Below are 20,398 nucleotides of genomic sequence, written 5' to 3'. Positions count from 1 at the left end.
GACTGAGTGGAGACACAAAAATCAAACAGTATGAGACGTGATAGGGACAGTTTGTAGTGATATTTTGTGAGAGCTTAGCATGTATTAATGAAAAAAGTGTGAAGTAAATCCTGGAATGTAGGTGTCAACCACATTTTGGAAAGCTTTAAATACTAAGACTTACGTAAAATCCAGTAGACTGTGGGAGAGTCATATAGAGGCTTTGTTGGAGATAACAATGCGGTTGAAGTTTATTTTAGCAAAATGAGTACAGTTGTCATATGTGAATTGTCTAGACTAAGACAAGTAAGTGTTAGAGAAACCAATTAATGAGCTATTAAAAGAGTCAGGGCAAGATAATAAAAAAGAAGTCTGAATTAATTAGATGGCAATGGGCAGGGAAAGGAGTGGGCAAATGAGATCCTTATCGTGAAGATAGAATCCTGCATGATTTGGAATATATCACGTGAAATAAAGTGAGTGGCTTGGATGAATATAAGGGAAATCTGAAGAGTGAGGGAATGTGACTCTAAGAATATGTATCTGGTTGATTAGGAACGTGAGAATGTCACTATCTGAAACTAATCAGGAAAAGAAGGTGGTTGTTCCAGATGATAGATGCAAAGCCACTTGGAGGTCTAAATATCTTAGAAAGAGGAGTGTATTACTTGCAAAGCCATATTTTAGAACAATGGATTTGGCGGGAGTAAGGGAATGGATTGAAGGGGCTAAGTGCTTTGAATAAGCAGTTAGTTGATCATTATTAGAACCTTCAAAAGGACCATCACAAAATGTCAGGATACCTTGTTGTCATTCATGTTCAGTCACTAAGTCATATCTAAATCTTTGTGACCACATGGACTGCCAGCACACCAGGCTTCCCTGTCCTTCGCTATCTCCTGGAGGAGTTTGCTCAAAGTCAGATGCATGGAGTCAGTGATGCCATCCAACCATCTCATCCTCCGTCACCCCCTTCTCCTCTTGCTCTCAATCTTTCCTAGCATGAGTCTTTTCCAACGAGTGGGCTCTTTGCATCAGATGGCCAAAGTATTGGAGCTTCAGCTTCAGAATACCTAGGTAGAAACTAGTGGGGTATCACAGTAAATAGTGATGATCTGTGATTGAACTTTGTGAGACTTCCCTGGCAATCCAGTGGTTAAGACTCTGTACTTCTACTGCAGGGGGCATGGGTTCAATCCCTTGTTGGGGAGCTAAGATTCTGCATGAAATGTAACACAGCCAAAAGATAGGGTGAAAAAAATAAAAATAAAAATAAATGGACTCTTTGTCTAGCAAGTGATCATGTGTATTGATTTTTAAGAAGAGAAATTTTCAGGGGCAGAGAGCCTACATAATTTAAATATGGAAGTCAATTTTCTCCAAAAGGAGCAGCCCTTAACTAATCCTTCTGGGAGGCACACACACATTGACAGGAAAGGAGAGGAGAAATCCACGTATTTTCATTGAGGGCCCCCTGCAGTCAAAGGATAAAGACAAGAAAGACACATATTGATAAAGAAATTTTAATAACTGGAAGGAAAGGATAACACTTTTCAGCTTACAGAACTTGAGTACAATTACCTGACATCTATTTTTTAAGAAAGAGAAGGAAATTTAATTGAATGCACAGTTAGACATCTATCAAAATGAATTTTCTTTAAAAATCTCATATAACAATATCCCATTTCTTTCTCAGCATAATGATTTCTTACCAACAAAGCCTGTCAGTGTTTCCTGGAAGCAATATTGAAGTGACTTCTTGCTGGAAATTCAGCAAATGAACTTTTTTTGCTCCCAGAATCTCTCTCCTCATTAGGCTAGTTAGAAATTTGCCCGGGGCTCCCAGCCCTTTTTCTCTCTGACGGATGCTAAGTGTAGAGGAGCTAATGGACACTTTAACTGTTAGGGGGCTTTCGATTCAATCCCTTGCAGCCTGGCAGCTCATTCCAAGTCCTTTCAGAAGAGCTGCAATCATATGCACAAATATGATGGTTAAATATGGGCTGGAAGGGAAATAGGTTGTTTTTTTTTTTTTTTCCTCATGACTAAAGGAAAAACTTGTTAAAAACAGGTAATAATTTCTGAAGGTTTCCAACAGCCTGGGACCCTTGCTCCTTTAAAAGGTACCCCCCCCCTCCCGGTGGACTTGTTCCTTTAGCAGTTTGTTCCTAACAAGGAGAAAGGTGGGGAAGGGGGCCTTTTCTCTAGTTTCTCTGTTGATACAGCCTCCTCCTGTGGGCCATCGTCTCATTTTTTTTTTCCTTTAAACTGCCATCTAATAGCAATTGCTTATAGAATAAAATAGACTTAAAACAGCTTGGATTTCAAATAAAGAAAAATAAGAACCCTGAAACATGAACATGAAATACATTTCCATGTAAATGTGTATCATCTGAGAATAGGTACAATTAGCTGTTTTCCCAGTTACTTAAACTTCTCTGATTTTCCCATCTCTCCTCCGTGCTTATCTCACACTGATATCAGCAACAATATATTGGTCAGTGCTTATTCGCTGATTGTCTGTGTTTCCTTTGTTCTTCCATCTAGTTGGAAGGTTTTTAAGAGATCGTCTCTTTTCTTCCACTTCTCAGCTTCCTCCCAGTGGGTCTGACAATGAGACTCTGATTTTATAATTCTTGATTGCATTCTTAATCTATAGGTTAAATTTGGTTTGGGGAATATTGGCTTGATGTTTCAGATGGTTTAGATCCAATAATCCACAAATGTCTAGACATTTAAATGAGGTCAGGGAAAAAAAAATCTATTCTTTGAAATTTATTTAGCAATTCCAGACATCGATTTGGACAATGTGTCTTCCACAGGCACCAGAAAGAGAAGTTTGTCCTGGTTCTAAATATGAATCAAAGTGGCAAGACCCAGACTGTCCTATCTTTCTAAATGTAAGCTCTTTTTGAAATCTATAAAGATGCTCTTGTGAATCTGTCTGGTGCTGAAGCATCAAGGCACAATTTATCCAAAATGACTGCCATTGCTAGAAGTCAAGAGCTGAATGTAAAGAGATGCTGCTTTGCCAAGGCACTGGAGCTCAAATTTCAGTACTGATAATGGTGTTTTCTCCAGAATGTTCCCTCATGATTTCTTTAAGTCAACTGACTATTTTCTTTTCTTGGAAAAAAAATATATTTTGTATGATGACTATAGGACTTGATGGAACAGGATCCAAAGCTCAAGTGTCTCGGTAAAAAACAAGGGCTTTTGAATCTGTGGTGGTCCATAGGCTGCCGCTCTGGCAACAGCGTGTCTCACTGCTGATGGCATGACCTAACATAATGTGACACGTACCAGAAGAAGTAATGTGACAAAATGGATCGAGCAGGTAATGCCACGTTTGAAAAATATGACATCTCATCTGAAACCATTCCTGCCTTCAGCAAAGATACTACCTCAAAGGGCACCTTGCTGTGGTCTACCTCCTTCAAGCTTCAAATGACATCATCAGGGCCATATCATTATGAGCACAGAAGTAAGTAGCATTCAGGCAGTGACAAAAGGTAACCTTGGAGACCTACTGTGCTCCAGAACTCAGTCAGAGGAGGTGTAATTAGGCAGTGAGCAAGAAGATGAGCTGTCTGTCTTCTCTACCACGGGTCCCCAGTACTCTTATCTACAAGAAGGCAGTCAAGTTATTCCTCAAGTGAATCAGGTGGGGCTGAGAAAGCTTTAATCTGTACCACCAAGATTCCACTGCAGAGAGTTTCACAACTTGGCCCAAGTTCATTTTCTCCTTTAATTAATAGAGTTCATGTATTTATTATGTGTATTGGCCGAGGGCCAATCAGAAATAGAGAAACCACTCTAAGAATTTCAAACAGAAGAAAATTTAGTATAGAAACAGTTAAAAATTGTTAGAAAGGATTATAGGGAACTATAGGGAATGGTGGTGCTGCCTGGACATCAGAAACTAGAAGAGTCACTATCCCACCCAGGGCTAGAGAATGAATAGTGAAAAAGTGGAGTCAATTCCTTACCTCAACCCACAAATGTTATTTCAGCCCAGTTTTGTTTTGTTTTTTAAATAGTGTTATTTATTTATTTATTTATTTGGCTGCACTGGGTCTTAGTTGCAGCCCACGAGATCTTCTCTGGGTCACGTGGAATCTTTCCTTGTGATGCATGGATTGTCTGCTTGTGGTGCAAGGGTTTAGTTGCTCCACAACATGTAGGATTTTAGTTTCCTGACCAGGAATTGAACCCATGTCCCCTGCATTTGGAAGGTGGATTGTTTACCACTGGAGCACCAGGGAAGTGCCAGAGCCCAGTTTTTTTTTAATCCTCTATCCACTACTTCTGTTGCTAGAATCCAACCCCAGGATCCAAGTGACAAGGAGTCCAACAAATGTAGTTTCCAGTCTTTCAATCCCTGAAATACAGAGCTTAGGATAGGGAGAGGAGGTTGAGCAGTATGAGGATGGGACTTAGTACAAGAAGACAATGTTGAACATATTATGCTTCTTTAGCTATTGTAATGAAAGGTGAACAAAACAAAGATAGAGGGGAAGTAAGTCTCAGGTAAAAGCATGAATATTGTTAGCTATATTCATGCATCTGAAGCTAGACAATAATGTATGATATGTATTATCCTTAGTGAGACCCAGAGGCCGCAACATTATCTAAAGATATGACCTATTTAGCTACCGTGTACTTAGTCGCTCAGTCGTGTTCGATTCTGCGGTACCATGGGCTATAGCCCACCAGGAATTCCACCAGCTCTCCGTGGAATTTCCCAGACAAAAATATTGGAGCGTGTTGTTATTTCCTACTTCAGGGGATCTTCCCAACCCAGGGATTCAACCTGCATCTCCTGCAGTGGCAGAAAGATTCTTAACCACTGGTGCCACCTGGGAAACACTTATTTAGCTATAGTGCACATCAAATGATTGAACTTTAACCCTAATTGCCAAAGTTTTTGGAAATAATTTTAGCAGTTACAGTTCTCAAAGTCTGGAATTGATTTACAATAGTGTATTGGAACTGATGCTTTGCTAGTTACTGTCTTCTCAACTTAAGAACAATAAATGTTCCATATTCAATTAAAGATTGACCCTAATACCCATGGAAGAGAGACACACATGTTTAATACATTACTACAAATCTTGTAGAGTACCACATTTCTCTTTTCAGAGTAGCATAAAGTAGGAAGAAATTTATTAAACATTAAACAATTTACATTTGAGTCTCAAAAAGAATTTTCTAAAGCGAACTTTTTTTTTCACTTGGCACAGAAATGCCTCATTATCTTGATCATTACAGAGAAAATGAGGTGTTCCATTTAGCTGTTTTTTTCACATAAGCAGAGACTATCTTTTTAATTTATTTTTAATCATTGTAATATTTAAGAGTAACGTTTATTGTTTTCTTGCATACAAAATTAATATCTGATGGAGAAGTTGAATCAAGATTGCAAACTGAAGTCATTTTTCTACTTACCTTCCCACTGAAAGTTAACTGAGATGACAGAAATGCCATTAAGAAAGTAATTTTATATAAACACTAGAAAATAAGAAAGTATTCAAAACACAAACTTTTAGGAGAACTTGGAAGAGAAAAAGGAGTTGGGATAAATTTTCAGAGGAATCAGAACATGGAAAATTGCCTAATGCCAATAATAAGAACCCCTCTTTAATGCAAGTTTGAGAAAATCCAAGCTTTATGGCCATCAATGCCAAACTAGTAGAGGCACATGTGCGTGCCATGCTCAGTCGCTTCCATCGTGTGCCACTCTTTTTGACCCCATGGACTGTAGCCCATCAGGCTTCTCAGTCCATGGGATTCTCTGAGCAAGAATACTGGAGTAGGTTGCACTTCCTTCTTCAGGGCGTCCTCCCAACCCAGGGTTTGAACTTGTGTCTCCTGCATTGTAGGCAGATTCTTTACCAACTGAGCTACTAGGGAAGCCCAGTAGAGACACATGGGAAAACAAAATTACTGTATCTGGATTAGCTGAGAGAGCTGGATTCTTCCAGCTCTCCTACTTACATATTCGGTTTCCTTTTTCCTATATATTGTGTGTATGGATGTTTTAATTTTATTTAAAAACAAACAGTGATGCTAGATTTCTTCTGCTTCTTAATGTAAATATTTTTAAGGTGGATTATCCTTTATAATTTGAGTACAATTATATATTATCAAATATTTTCTTATGTATTTATATTTTAATTTAGTCATCAGTTGAAAGGTCAATCTGGGTTAATATTTGGCAGTGCATGGTTGAGTAGGGCATGGATTTGACTGGGTCTTTTTTAATTTGTCCAAATTCTAAGATCATTGGTTGGAGGGTGAGTGGATAGGCATAAGGCTTACCAAATATCCAGTGTCCTGTAACCCTGCTGGAAACTGTTCTTGCTATATGGTTTTGTTTTTGTTCTTGTATGCTTCTCTTTCTTTTTGTCTGCTTGTTTTTTTAAATTTTTAATTATTTAATTTTTGACTGCACTGGGTCTTCATTGTTGTGAGCAGGCTTTTGCTAGTTGCAGAGAGCAAGGGCTACTCTAGTTGTGATGAACAGGCTTCTCATTGCAGTGGCTTCTCTTGATGCGGAGCACAGGTTCTAGACGCTTGGACTTCAGTAGTTGTAGAGAACAGGCTTAGTTGCCCCATGGCATGTAGGATCTTCCTAGACCAGGGATTGTACAGATGTCCCTTGCATTGCAAGGAGGATTCTTAACCACTGGACCATCAGGGAATCCCTGTTTGTTTTGTAATATACAGAAGGGAACCTATGGAGTATGTATTTAGTTCTTTGCCAGAATTAACATGTCTAAATCTAAAACTGCCAAAATGCATTACTCCCACATCACTCCTACAACTCCCTACTTTCAGCCATCAGCCATGGCTTTTACTTGAAATTGTTGTCCCAGAATATATTTATAAGTTGATGTCTAAGTTAGAGGGTGAAAGGGGGGTGATATCCAGGAGTGAAATGACTTTGGGTACTCTAGAAATTATTTTTCCCATGTAGTAGGGGTGGAAATATACAGTTTAATTACTAGCCTACTGGTTTGTAAATTTATCAAATCACAATGAAGGGCAGTGAAAATATACAAACATTTTCTCTGTGGACAGACTCTTCTTTCTCAGGACCACATTCATGCCTGGAATGGTTTAATTGTATCCTGGATTCTGGTAAATTTTCAACCAGTGATTTTCTAAGTTTCAGGATGGTTGAACTCCAGCATCTTTTGTGCATTTTCATACTTGTTTTAATCAAATCGTGCTATTTAGCCACCTTCTTCATTTCAAAGTCCAAGGGAAGATTACTTTCATTTTGAAGAGAGAATTTTTGCCCCTTAGAGCAGTGTCACAATTTAAAGTAATTTGTCAATGATCAAACAGCATGTAAAGTGGTGGATCCAGGATTTAATTCAAGTCTCTATGTTACCAAAGGCCATCCTCTTTATATCTTTTCTTTTAAATTTATTTTCATTGCAGCATACATCATCAAGAAGGTTGATTTAAACTAGGGCTTATAAGTTAGAAATATTTTTAACACCTGGAATGACAGAAGTAGGCATACCACAAAGAGTGAGAAAAGTTGGAGAATATTTTAGAAGCAAGAAATTACATAACATTCAGGAAGACATCTAGTTTCCTCATAGGGTAGAACAAATGTACAACATTAGTGGCAAATAAGGCCATGATAGTGAAGGTATTGCATCCTAAGCTATTATACCCCGAACTGAAGAAATTACACCTGCTTCTCTAAGAGTTCAGCATCATTAAAGGTGACTTATTTTGGTAACTTAGCAAAGTATGCTGTGTAGGTTGGAATGCAAGAGGGTATAAAAGTGATCAAGACAAGTTCAGGCATTTTGTGATTGGAAGTGAACTGTATTTAGAATAAAATTAAGCTTGATCCAGGGGAATTTTGAAGAATTAGTTAACTACAACATGGAGATTTATGTATTAGTGGCTAAAACAATATTCAAATTATTAATATCATATTCATGTAAGAAGTAGGTAGATTTCCATTTTCAGAATAAAATGATGTTTAATTTTAGATATGCTTAGAATGAGCAGATCATAGGTTACCCAGGAGATGGTGTCCAATAGACAATGTAGGTTTAGATCCATCAGATAGCTGAAGAGTGAATTTTAGAGTATTCTAAATAGAGGTGATAAATTGTATCCAGCACATAGTAACTGCTCAAATATTAATAAAACTGAATTAGCTTGCTTTGGAACTGAATGGAATTGAACAGAGTTATCAAGTTAAACAGAGAAAAAGTAGTCAAACAATTAGAAGGAAACTCAGGTAGTGAAGTTGTAGTGTTACAGAAGGTATCATACAGGCTAAGGGAGGACAAGGGCTGGAAAGAAGATGCTGGTGGGAACACAGAGTGGTCTGTATGGTAGCTAGCTTCAAGGAATTCTGTAATATGCAAGCCAATTTACATTCAAAAAAGCCATGTTTATTGAATGTTTCCTAGTGAATACAGGCTTCTCTGGTGGCTCAGTGGTAAAGAACCTGTCTGCCAGTGCAGGAGACACAAGAGACTGAGGTTCGATCTCTGGGTTAGGAAGATCCCCTGGAGGAGGAAATGGCAACCTGCTCTAGTATTTTAGCCTGAAAAATCCCATGGACAGAGGAGCCTGATGGGCTACAGTCCATGGGGTTGCAAAGAGTCAGACACAACTGAGTGACTGAACATACACACACATATAGTGAATACAGCAAACATAATAGTGAGAAGCCATTCCATGGATGTAGGTGTTGCAGTTCACAAGGCAGGAAACTTTACCAGGTGCTAAAGTAGTACTGAAGTTAACCTTAGATACTACTGTCCTTGAGGAGTTTGCATTTTTCTGAGGAAGATAAAACAAGTGGAAGAGTAGAAAATGTCCTATGAGAAAAACAATTCTACCTTTTCTGCAAAGACATTCACATTTCAGTGACATTGGGTGCTTCCTCATTAATTTCTAATGAATTAATGAAAGCATAAATAATACACCCTTCCTTAGCTAGACTAAAGCTCTACAAGGTCAGAGATCATGTAGGCTTTGTTCATGATACTTCCTTAGCACCTAGAAAGAACTTGCACAAGAGTTTCTCAATAAGATATTAAAAATAATAATTAATGGATGGATCTATGGGTGAATAGGGTGAGTGGACAGATGAATAGATGAAGGCATCCCTGACCCATCTTCATATGTGAATACACTGCTTTCCATCACTGCCTTTCTTTTTTCAATTGTATTTACTCATCTATGTGTTTCAGCTATTATTCTAATCCTTAGTTGAACCACAGCAAAACAGGTAATGAAGTATTCAGTAGAGCTGCTGTTTGAAGTTGGCCACATTGTATCTCTCAGTCTTATGTCCTTGATTTTCCCTCAACATCACAGCAGCAATGAGGGTACCTTAAAAATACAATAAAAGATACTGTTAGATTTTTTTGAAAGATAGAAAAATGCAATTTTCTTCACTTTCTCAAAATGATATAGCTTTTGAAAATATCAGACTTTTGACCAACTTCTGCATTCAGAACTAAAGAGTCGCCTTTCAGTTGCTTCCTACATGAACATAATGTGATTTGATGTTGTCGCCCAGTTCAAATAAATGGAAAGTTATTTGCAGTTAGTCTGAGAGGTTCTGAAGGACTCTTTATGGAGAGTTGATCAGATTTTGCTAGACTCTGAAGTCCTTGAGATCCATGTAACCACCCAAGGACATCAGATTATTTGAGGGGGAGATGAGAAAACTTATTCTGATTCAACTGAGACTATTCTCTGACTTTCTACAGCTTCAGACAACTTAGGAATGAATGCACACTGCACATGTCGCTTTCTGAAATGTTCTCCACCTTAGTTTTGACATGAGAGTGAAAGAACAGTTCTATAATATATGAAGATATCTGTGGGTTCTATAGACATAGGAAATTTGTGATATATCTCAGGAAGGCATCTTATTTCATTAAATTCCTGGTCAATTCCTGCTATTGTGTGAGGTGGACTCTTCTCTATTAAAATCAGTCTGGAAGCATTCTGAAATGACTTCATGGGAAACTAACACTCCTGCAGATTGGACCACAGAGGCCATAGGTATTTCTGTGCCTTAAAATTATATTCTAGCTTGCATGGCTAGATTTGTACATAGAGTATTTGTTTTGGGTACTAATGGGCTTCATGTAACAAAGGACACTGGGCTCACACTTGGGATATTTTAAGGAAGTCTTTGTTAAGGGCCAATTCCACTGTATAGTCATAAGGGATTTGAATAGTCTGGCTAGATTTGTACATAGAGTACTTGTTTTGGGTACTAATGGGCTTCATGTAACAAAGGACACTGGGCTCATACTTGGGATATTTTAGGGAAGTCTTTGTTAAGGGCCAATTCCACTGTATAGTCATAAGGGATTTGAATAGTCTAGTGGTTTTCCCTACTTTCTTAAATTTAAGTCTGAATTTGGCAATAGAGAGTTCATGATCTGAGCCACAGTCAGTTCCCAGGCTTGTTTTTGCTGACTGTATAGAGCTTCTCCATCTTTGGAGAATATAATCAATCTGATTTTGGTATTGACCATCTGGTGATGTTCATGTGTAGAGACTTCTCTTGTGTTGTTGGAAGAGGGTGTTTGCTATGACCAGTGCATTCTCTTGGCAAAACTCTGTTAGCCTTTGCCCTGCTTCATTCTGTACTCCAAGGCCAAATTTGCCCCTTATTCCAGGTGTTTCTTGACTTCCTACTTTTGCATTCCAGGCCCTATGATGAAAAGGACATCTTTTGGGGGTGTTAATTCTAGAAGGTCTTGGAGGTCTTCATAGAACCGTTCAACTTCAGCTTCCTCAACATTATTGGTCGGGGCATAGACTTGGATTACTGTGATATTGAATGGTTTGCCTTGGAAACAAACAAACATCATTCTGTGAAAGTGCTGTACTCAATATGTCAGCAAATTTGGAAAACTCAGCAGTGGCCACAGGACTGGAAGAGGTCAGTTTTCATTCCAATCCCAAAGAAAGGCAATGCCAAAGAATGCTCAAACTACCGCACAATTGCACTCATCTCACAATCGAGCGAGGTAATGCTCAAAATTCTCCAAGCCAGGCTTCAACAGTCCATGAACCATGAACTTCCAGATGTTCAAGCTGGATTTAGAAAAGTCAGAGTAACCAGAGATCAGATTGCCAACATCCGCTGGATCATAGAAAAGGCAAGAGAGTTCCAGAAAAACATCTACTTCTGCTTTATTGACTATGCCAAAGCCTTTGACTGTGTGGATCACAACAAACTGGAAAATTCTGAAAGAGATGGGAATACCAGACCACTTGTCCTGCCTCCTAAGAAATCTGTATGTAGATCAGGAAGCAACAGTTAGAACTGGACTGGAATAGCAGACTGGTTCTGCTAAACAGGGAAAGAAGTACATCAAGGCTGTATATTGTCACCTTGCTTATCTAACTTATATGCAGAGTACATCATGAGAAATACTGGACTGGATGAAGCACTAGCTGGAATCAAGATTGCTGGGAGAAATATCAATAACCTCAGATATGCAGATGGCACCACCCTTATGGCAGAAAGTGAAGAAGAACTAAAGAGCATCTTGATGAAAGTGAAAGAGGAGAGTGAAAAAGTTGGCTTAAAACTCAACATTCAGAAAACTAAGATCATGGCATCTGGTCCCATCAATTCATGGCAAATAGATGGGCAAACAGTGGAAACAGTGGCTGACTTTGTTTTTCTGGGCTCCAAAATCACTGCAGATGGTGACTGCAGGCATGAAATTAAAAGACACTTATTCCTTGGAAGAAAACCTGACTACCCTAGGCAACTTATTAAAAAGCAGAGACATTATTTGACAACAAAGGTCCGTCTAGTCAAAGCTATGGTTTTTCCAGTAGTCATGTATGGATGTGAGATTTGGACTATAAAGAAAGCTGAATGCCAAAGAATTGATGCTTTTGAACTGTGGTGTTGGAGAAGACTCTTGAGAGTCCCTTGGACTTCAGGGAGATCCAACCAGTCCTTCCTAAAGGAAATCAGTCCCGAATATTCATTGGAAGGACTGATGTTGAAGCTGAAACTCCAATATTTTGACCACCTGATGCGAAGAACTGACTCATTCAACATCAGGGAAAAGACCCTCATGCTGGAAAAGATAGAAGGCGGGAGGAGAAGGGGATGACAGAGGATGAGATGGTTGGCTGGCATCACCGACTCAATTGACATGAGTCTGAGCAAACTCCGGGAATTGGTGATGGACTGGTGTGCTACAGTATGTGGGGTTGCAGAGTCGGACAGGACTGAGTGAGTGAACTAAACTGAACTGATGTTAAGGGCCAGAAAATTTGGTATAGGGTTGACATGTCAGAATTTTTTTTCTGATAATTCAACAGGCTGGAGAGGGGAAAGAAAGATTTTCACAGGATGCTGGTTTGTGTGGAAGGCCAGCTGTATTTTAGATGAATAGAGGAGGGGCTGTGGTGATAGAGTATTCCACACTGGGGCAGCGATTGAAGAAGGATGAGAAGGCAGTGGAGGAGCCAGTAATCTAGCGAGAGTGCCCAGGAGAAGCACTACAAAGGAGGCAGAAACTTCTGGATGTGTTCATACGCAAGGAATTCTCTGTGTACTTTCTACAATGTGCGTGTTCAGTTCTTCAGTTGTGTCAGACTCTGTGACTCCAGGAACTGTAGCCTTCCAGGCTCCTCTGTCCAGTGGTTTTCCCAGGCAAGAATACTGGAGGGTGTTGGCATTTCCTTCTCCAGGGGATCTTCTCAATCTAGGGATCGAATTCACGTCTCTTGCATTGACAGGTGGATTCTTTACCACTGAGCCACCTGCTGCTGCTGCTGCTAAGTCGCTTCAGTCGTGTCTGACTCTGTGCGACCCCATAGATGGCAGCCCACCAGGCTCCACCGTCCCTGGGATTCTCCAGGCAAGAATACTGGAGTGGGTTGCCATTTCTTTCTCCAATGCATGAAAGTGAAGAGTGAAAGTGAAGTCACTCAGTCGTGTCCGACTCTTCGCGACCCCATGGACTGCAGCCTACCGGGCTCCTCCGTCAATGGGATTTTCCAGGCAAGAGTACTGGAGTGGGGTGCCATTGCCTTCTCCGACTGAGCCACCTAGGAAACCTCTTTTTACAATAGGGCCAATTTTCTGCTAAGTGGAAATTCTTAGACTTGATCTCTACACATTTAAAAGTCATTCTTTGTCCTTGATATGGAAGAGAATTATGATAAAAGTAATGTTTTAAATTAAGTTCACGATACTCATTGATGTCACCTTCTTTTTAAAGCACTTAGTTTATGCCAAGCACTGTTCCTTCATATTTATGAACTAATTTAAAACGCAGAACAATTCAATGAAATTGCTACTATTACCTGTTTTTCAGATGAGTAAACTGAGAATTAGAAAAGTCAAATAACTTCCCCAAGAATGCAGAGGAAATAAAAGGCAGAGTAGGGAACCAAATCTGGACATTTGAACTCCAGGGTCTGCTAAATCGCTTCTGCAATGATTTCTGCTTGCTTAATAGCTGTTTAAGGCTTCCCTCATGGCTCAGACAGTAAAGAGTCTGCCTGCAATGTGGGAGACCTGGGTTCTATCCCTGGGTCTGGAAGATTTCCTGGAGAAGGAAACCACACCAGTATTCTTGTCTGGAAAATCCCATGAATGGAGGAGTCTGGCAGACTAAAGTTCATGGGGTTGCAAAGAGTCAGACACAACTGAGCGACTAACACTTTCTCTCTTTCAATACCTGTTTGTCATGTATCTCTAAATAACAATAAACTTTTTTTACAACAAAATAACTTTTAATAGTTTTGTATCATTGTTTGGTCAGAATACATCAAAAGACATTTACTCAGTTCCCTTTTTGGTAAACAGTTAGTTTGTTTTTCATTTTTGAAAAATGCTATGATAAACAGAGCTCTGTAGATTTTTATCTTTGCAAACATACCCCCCTGAAAAATCAGCTCTTAGCAGTGAAATGACTGGATCAAAGGATATGCATATTTTTAAGGATTTTGACATACTATCATAAACCACTCTCCAGAAAGACTTCCCAGTTTGCATTGCACTGTCAGAGATTGAGATGATCAGTATCCCTACACCCTCATCAGAAGTTATTATTATCTTTTCTTTAGCTTTGACAGTTTGATAATCTCAGCATAACTCAAGGTACTTTTAATTTGAATTTTTGATTGCTAATCAAAAAGTTGGCTGTTTTCATACATTTAATACTGATTTACATTTCTTTTGTGAATTAAATGATCCCATTGTTTAATTTATAAATAATAATATTTTATAGAGTACAATTTTCACTCCTTTTATTGTATTTATTGAAAACATTTTCCCTAGAGATCTACTTTTTAGATGCAAGTAAGCTTTTAAACTTCACACAAATATATCAATGTGTGCTAAGTCACTTCAGCCATGTCCGACTCTGCCACCCTATGGACTGTAGCCTTCCAGACTCCTCTGACCATGGGATTCTCCAGCAAGAATACTGGAGTGGTTTGCCATGTCCTCCTCCAGGGATCTTCCCGACCCAGGGATCAAATTCATGTCTCTTATATCTCCTGCACTGGCAGGCATGTGCTTTACCACTAGTGCCACCTGGTTTTCTTTAAATCAACATTTAGTCTGATGCTTAGAAGCTTTCCCTAACTTCAATATTATTATATTTTTTTCCTCTTATTTTGTATTGGTGATTATGGTTTTAGTTTTTTTTTAATACTGATTGTTTTTGTATGAATGATCTGAAGTAGGCAGATTGCTTTTTGTTTTCCCTCAAATAATTAACCACTTGTCTCAAGTTTATCAAGTTAGTTTGTCAGCCACTGGTGTCATTATGATCAAAATTTTATTCATCCCATTAACATGAATTATTATACTATTAACATATAATATTAATAGATTAATTTCATACAACTTCATCAATTTATGCACTAATGTGGTCAGCTCTTTTCCTTAAGATATTCATCTTACTTATCATGATGTTTTCTGTTTTATCAGAAAATAACTTGTTTTTAATTATACAAATGATACAGACTTATTGTAGAAACAAATCAAACACACAGTAGGAAAAAGCAGGTAATAATTGCCATTAAGTGTTTAGGTTAGATGCTTTCATCTCTGTTGGTGGTTGTTTTCGACATGTATTTTTCAAGATACTATACATGTTGATTTGTAATCTATTTTTAAATTCAATAACAACAGAAAGTTTTCTCTACCTACATATTCATCTATAATATCAAGTGTAATGACTACATAGTTTGATAGCAAAAAAGTTGTGCTGAATTTTGTGCACTTAATCACAGATTGTCATATTCAGCTATTTTTCAAAGTTGCTACAAATAATAACATAATAGTCATATTTTTAAATCTTTGGGGAAAGAGGTATTTGATTGTAAGAAAGCTAAAACATAGGTTTCCTGGGGAGTTCTAACTTTTTTTCCCTTCATGTTGCATAACATACCACAATCAAAATCCTCTTTCTGAAGAAGCATTGGGATTTTTTTTTTCTTTTTGGCCACACTGCACAGCATATTGGGGAAGGAAATGGCAACCTGCTCCAGTGTTCTTGCCTGGAGAATCCCATGAATGTAGGAGTCTGGTGGGCTGCAGTCCATGGGGTCACAGAGAGTCACTCAGACTGAGCGACTGAGCTCGCTTGCACAGTATATGGGATCTTAGTTTCCTGGGGATCAAACCTGCAAGCCCTGCATTGGAAGCGTGGAGTCTTAACACTGGACTGCAAGGGAAGTACCTGAAGCAGTGTTTTAAGTTAAGGAATAACTTATAGACAGTGAAGTACCTGCATCTTAAATGTACTGCCTTTGAGTACATGATTCTACTAACATGTACGTCTGTGTAACAATCACACTGGAGGCTCCATCCTGCCTGTGTCACTTAGGGTCTATCGACTTTCAGATTTGTGTCTCAGCATCCCTGCATACCTCTAGCCCCCATTTGTCTTAGCTGGAGGTGTGCAGTGTGGGGGCTGTACCTGCAGCCCTTCTGCTCCACCCTCAACCTCAGAAGGTTCAAGGTTCACAGCAGGCTTCTTTAGCTGCGCCTCACCCCGTTACTCTACAGAAGAAGGGTCTGTCAGCCCACTCCTCTAACTGCCCCATACCTCCAGCATGCTCTTCAGTTGCTCCATGAAAGCATATAGAAGTGTGTTGGCAATGTGATGGACTTCTGCTTGGTGACCTGCCTTTTTGGGATTCTACACTATCAAAGAGTGTCAGTTAGCTCAAAGTCTGATGAGTGTTCTGCTATTTTACCCCTTTTTAGCAGATTCCTCCTACTTCCGCATTGGCAAGCATGACAGAAATGTTCTCAAAGTTCTTATAAGAAGAAACTCACTTTCTATTGTTTAGTTCATTTCCTTTTGTGTCCTTAACCCTGAAGAGTTTTTCAAAAACCATGATATGATAGTTTCTCAAGCTTGATTTGATGTTTGGGGTGAGATCTATATTTTTTTGCAGTTTTCTGCATCAGAACCAAGTTCAGGACTCCTATTCCAGTGTTTTCAACCTGGGGATATATGTCTCTGTAGCTGTGTTTATACCTTCATTCTCATTTATAGTGCTCAGTTCAGTTCAGTCACTCAGTCATGTCCAACTCTTTGCGACCCCATGAATCGCAGCACACCAGGCCTCCATGTCCATTACCAACTCCCGGAGTTTACCCAAACTCATGTCCATCGAGTCGGTAATGCCATCCAGCCATCTCATCCTCTGTGGTCCCCTTTCCTCCTGCCCCCAATCCTTCCCAGCATTAGGATCTTTTCCAATGAGTCAACTCTTCACATGAGGGGGCCAAGGTATTGGAGTTTCAGCTTCAACATCAGTCCTTCCAATGAATACCCAGGACTGATCTCCTTCAGGATGGACTGGTTGGATCTCCTTGCCGTGCAAGGGACTCTCAAGAGTCTTCTCCAAAACCACAGGTCAAAAACATCAATTCTTCAGCGCTCAGCTTTCTTCACAGTCCAACTCTCACATCCATACATGACCACTGGAAAAACCATAGCCTTGACTAGATGGACCTTTTTTGACAAAGTAATGTCTCTGTTTTTTAATATGCTGTCTAGGTTGGTCATAACTTTCCTTCCAAGGAGTAAGCGTCATTTAATTTCATGGCTGCAGTCACCATTCTGCAGTGGTTTTGGAGCCCAGAAAAATAAAGTCAGCCACTGTTTCCACTGTTTCCCCATCCATTTCCAATGAAGTGATGGGACTAGATGCCATGATCTTAGTTTTCTGAATGTTGAGCTTTAAGCCAACTTTTTCATTCTCCTCTTTCACTTTCATCAAGAGGCTTTTTAGTTCCTCTTCACTTGCTGCCACAAGGGTGGTGTCATCTGTATATCTGAGGTTATTGATATTTCTCCCGGCAATCTTGATTCCAGCTTGTGCTTCTTCCAGCTCAGCATTTCTCATGATGTACTCTGCATATAAGTTAAATAAGCAGGGTGACAATATACAGCCTTGACATACTCCTTTTCCTATTTGGAACCAGTCTGTTGTTCCATGTACAGTTCCAAGTGTTGCTTCCTGACCTGCATACAGGTTTCCCAAGAGGCAGGTCAGGTGGTCTGGTACTCCCATCTCTTTCAGAATTTTCCACAGTTTATTGTGATCCACACAGTCAAAGGCTTTGGCATAGTCCATAAAGCAGAAATAGATGTTTTTTTGGAACTCTCTTGCTTTTTCGATGATCCAGTGGACGTTGCATTTTGAACTCTGGTTCCTCTGCCTTTTCTAAAACCAGCTAGGAACAATATATTCTCTCTCTAATTTCACAGATGATCCTTGATAGAATTCATTTTGTTATATAAGTCTTTTAAAATTTTAGTTATTGACTAAATCAATTATACTATGATTTCTTTTTTCTAATTGCAATCATGTTTCTTTCTTTAGCTAATTTCTTCTAGTGCTATAAGATTTACTGTGTTGCTCTTTTATAACCTTAATTAAGTTTAAATATATTATAAGCTTTAAAAATTAGAGTATGTAAATCTATAAAATCTCCCCTGATTATACCTTTCTCTCATAAATTTTTGTACAAGATTTTCATAGTGATTAGTGATACATTGATTTTTATCAGGGTTTTGTTTATTTTTTGATGAAACTGTTAATTAGCAGAGTTTTGTGTTTTTTTTTTTTTTCTTTTCCCTTAGTGATTTGATACTGGGCTGTCTGCTAGTCAATAACTACTATTAGTATTTCATTGTGTGTAAAGTAAGTACTGTTTGCAATTTATTTAAGTATTCTTTATTGTGTAGAATATGATCAGTGTTATTTATAAATATTTCAAAAGCAGTTGAAAAGCAAATTTAGTCTTTGTTAATGACATAGAGTTGAACATTTACCAATTTAATCAAGTCTGGTCATTGATTCCAATTCTCTATATTTTATTTATCACATTTTTCAACAAAAGGAAATTATTATAAATATTAACCTGTTGACTAGGTGATTTAGAGACTGAGAAAACATGGAGGTAGAGCTAACATTTAGAACTCTGCCTTAGAAGAGATTACGGCTCAGATGGTAAAGAATTTGCCTGCAATACAGGAGACTTGGGTTTGATCCCTGGGTCAGGAAGATCCCTTGGAGAAGGAAATGGCTACCCACTCCAGTATTCTTTCCTGGAGAATTCCATGGCCAGAGGAGCCTGGCAGGCTACAGTCCACGGGGTTGCAAAGCATCAGGCATGACTAAGTGACTAATGCTTAACTTATAGTCCTAAACAACTCCTAAACAAACATTGGAAAAGTGACTCAAGCAATCAATAAATCATCAAACTCAAAAGACAAAATATTAATTTTATATTGATAAAATGCTTTACCCTATCAAAGTTATTTTGTGTGCATTTTATCCTATATTTAGAACAACTAAGTGTGTCATATAGTCCCTTATTCAATGATGCAGAAATTGATAGAAACAAAGTAATTTCCCTAACGTCACGCAACTTTTAAGGAGCAGAGCAAAGGCTCGAATTACATTGTAATGAATATTAATTGTCTTCCCACAGCCCTGAAATTGTCTACATAATTAAAGGTCTTGTTACTAAATTAATTGAGGAAAAAAAATAAAAAGAAGTCAAAGTTATGCAGAGGTTTGCTTAATTCGGTAGCTCATACAAGGTTCAACTTTTTTTCCATTTTTCCCCTTTGTCATCCTCAGCAAAGGTGAACATTTTTGTCCTTAGGCTTAACTCCATATATTCTCAATATTGCTGTCATAGCTATAAGTATCACATTCTCATAACAATAATATCTATGGAGTCTCCTTCCTCACAAAGAAAGAAACAGTGTCCATTATTTTTGTCATTTTTCTTTTTTTGATGCAGACCATTTTTTAAAGCCTTTATTGAATTTCTTACAATATTGCTTCTGTTTAATGTTTTGGTTTCTTGGCCATGAGGCATATGGGGTCTTAGCTCCTCAGCCAGGGATCAAACCCACACCCTCTGCATTGAAAGGTGAAGTTTTAACCACTGGATCACCAGGGAAGTCTCCATGTCACTTTTTAAGAATGAAGAAAGCTTTCCTAGGATACTCCTCAGCAAATATCTCCTTAGAACTCAGTTCCAGAATTGTATCATATGCTCAGTCCTAACCACTGATAGCGAGAGAAGTGAAATCACTGAAATTACTTTATACTTTTTTTTTCTTTTTAAGATTTAGAAATTGAGACTTGAGAAAGTGACTCTGATGCTGCAAAAAAAAAAAACAAAACACCATTTCTATTGTCAAAAATAAGGAAAGGGGGTGGCTTTGGGTAGGTGACAGCGTCTGTGATACAGATATAGATATTGGAGATCAGAGTGAGAGAGGATGAGTCAAAAACTATTACAGACCGTACATTCTGTGAAATGGGGAAAATAGATTACTATTGAGAGAAATAGGAAAAGAACAAAGAGATGTCGGTCTTGATGGAAAGATGATAGCTCTGGTTTGGCACAAGTTGGTCAAAAAGATGGGATTTTCAAAAGGAATTGCGGGCACATAGTTGCAAAGATTTGAGGCACAAAAGAACAGCCAGACTACAGGCTGAATCTTGAAAACTTTTTCATAAATATGGCAGCCATTGTCATGAAACTGAGTACCATTACTGAGGGAGACACTGGAAAAGAACAAAGATGGAGCATTAGGAATCATTTCTAATTAAGAGTACAGAAGATAAGCATACATGGAGAAGGCACAAGTGGAAACAAAATAAATATTATTTTTTAAAAAGCCAATGCAACTCCATTGCAAACATAGACTATTAAACTCAACTTTGAATTATTAACACCCTTCATCCTTTTCCTTCTTCTTAAGTAAATAGCATTTAAAAATCTTTAAATGTTCCATCAGGTAGCTGTACCATTATTTACTTAATCATTCCTCTGTGATGGATATTTACTTGCTTTCTGTTATTTTTCTTTTTTAACCTG

The 20,398-nt window shown here is 38.5% G+C and overlaps 1 long non-coding RNA gene across 1 annotated transcript in view; it reads left to right on the top strand.

Annotated features, from left to right (window-relative positions):
* The first annotated feature begins 3,524 nt into the window (after positions 1 to 3,524).
* Positions 3,525 to 20,398, top strand: part of LOC145546559 (uncharacterized) — a 174,161-nt gene continuing 157,287 nt past the window's right edge. The window contains exon 1 of the long non-coding RNA XR_014083027.1: positions 3,525 to 3,643. This is a non-coding gene — a long non-coding RNA (uncharacterized LOC145546559). The remainder of the gene's footprint in view (positions 3,644 to 20,398) is intronic.

This window comes from Giraffa tippelskirchi, chromosome 4, assembly GCF_054371585.1.
Source record: "Giraffa tippelskirchi isolate mGirTip1 chromosome 4, T2T-mGirTip1v1.2.pri, whole genome shotgun sequence".
Taxonomy (NCBI): domain Eukaryota; kingdom Metazoa; phylum Chordata; class Mammalia; order Artiodactyla; family Giraffidae; genus Giraffa; species Giraffa tippelskirchi.
The sequence above is the reverse complement of the archived record's forward strand: the minus strand, read 5'-3'. Positions and strand labels throughout refer to the sequence as shown.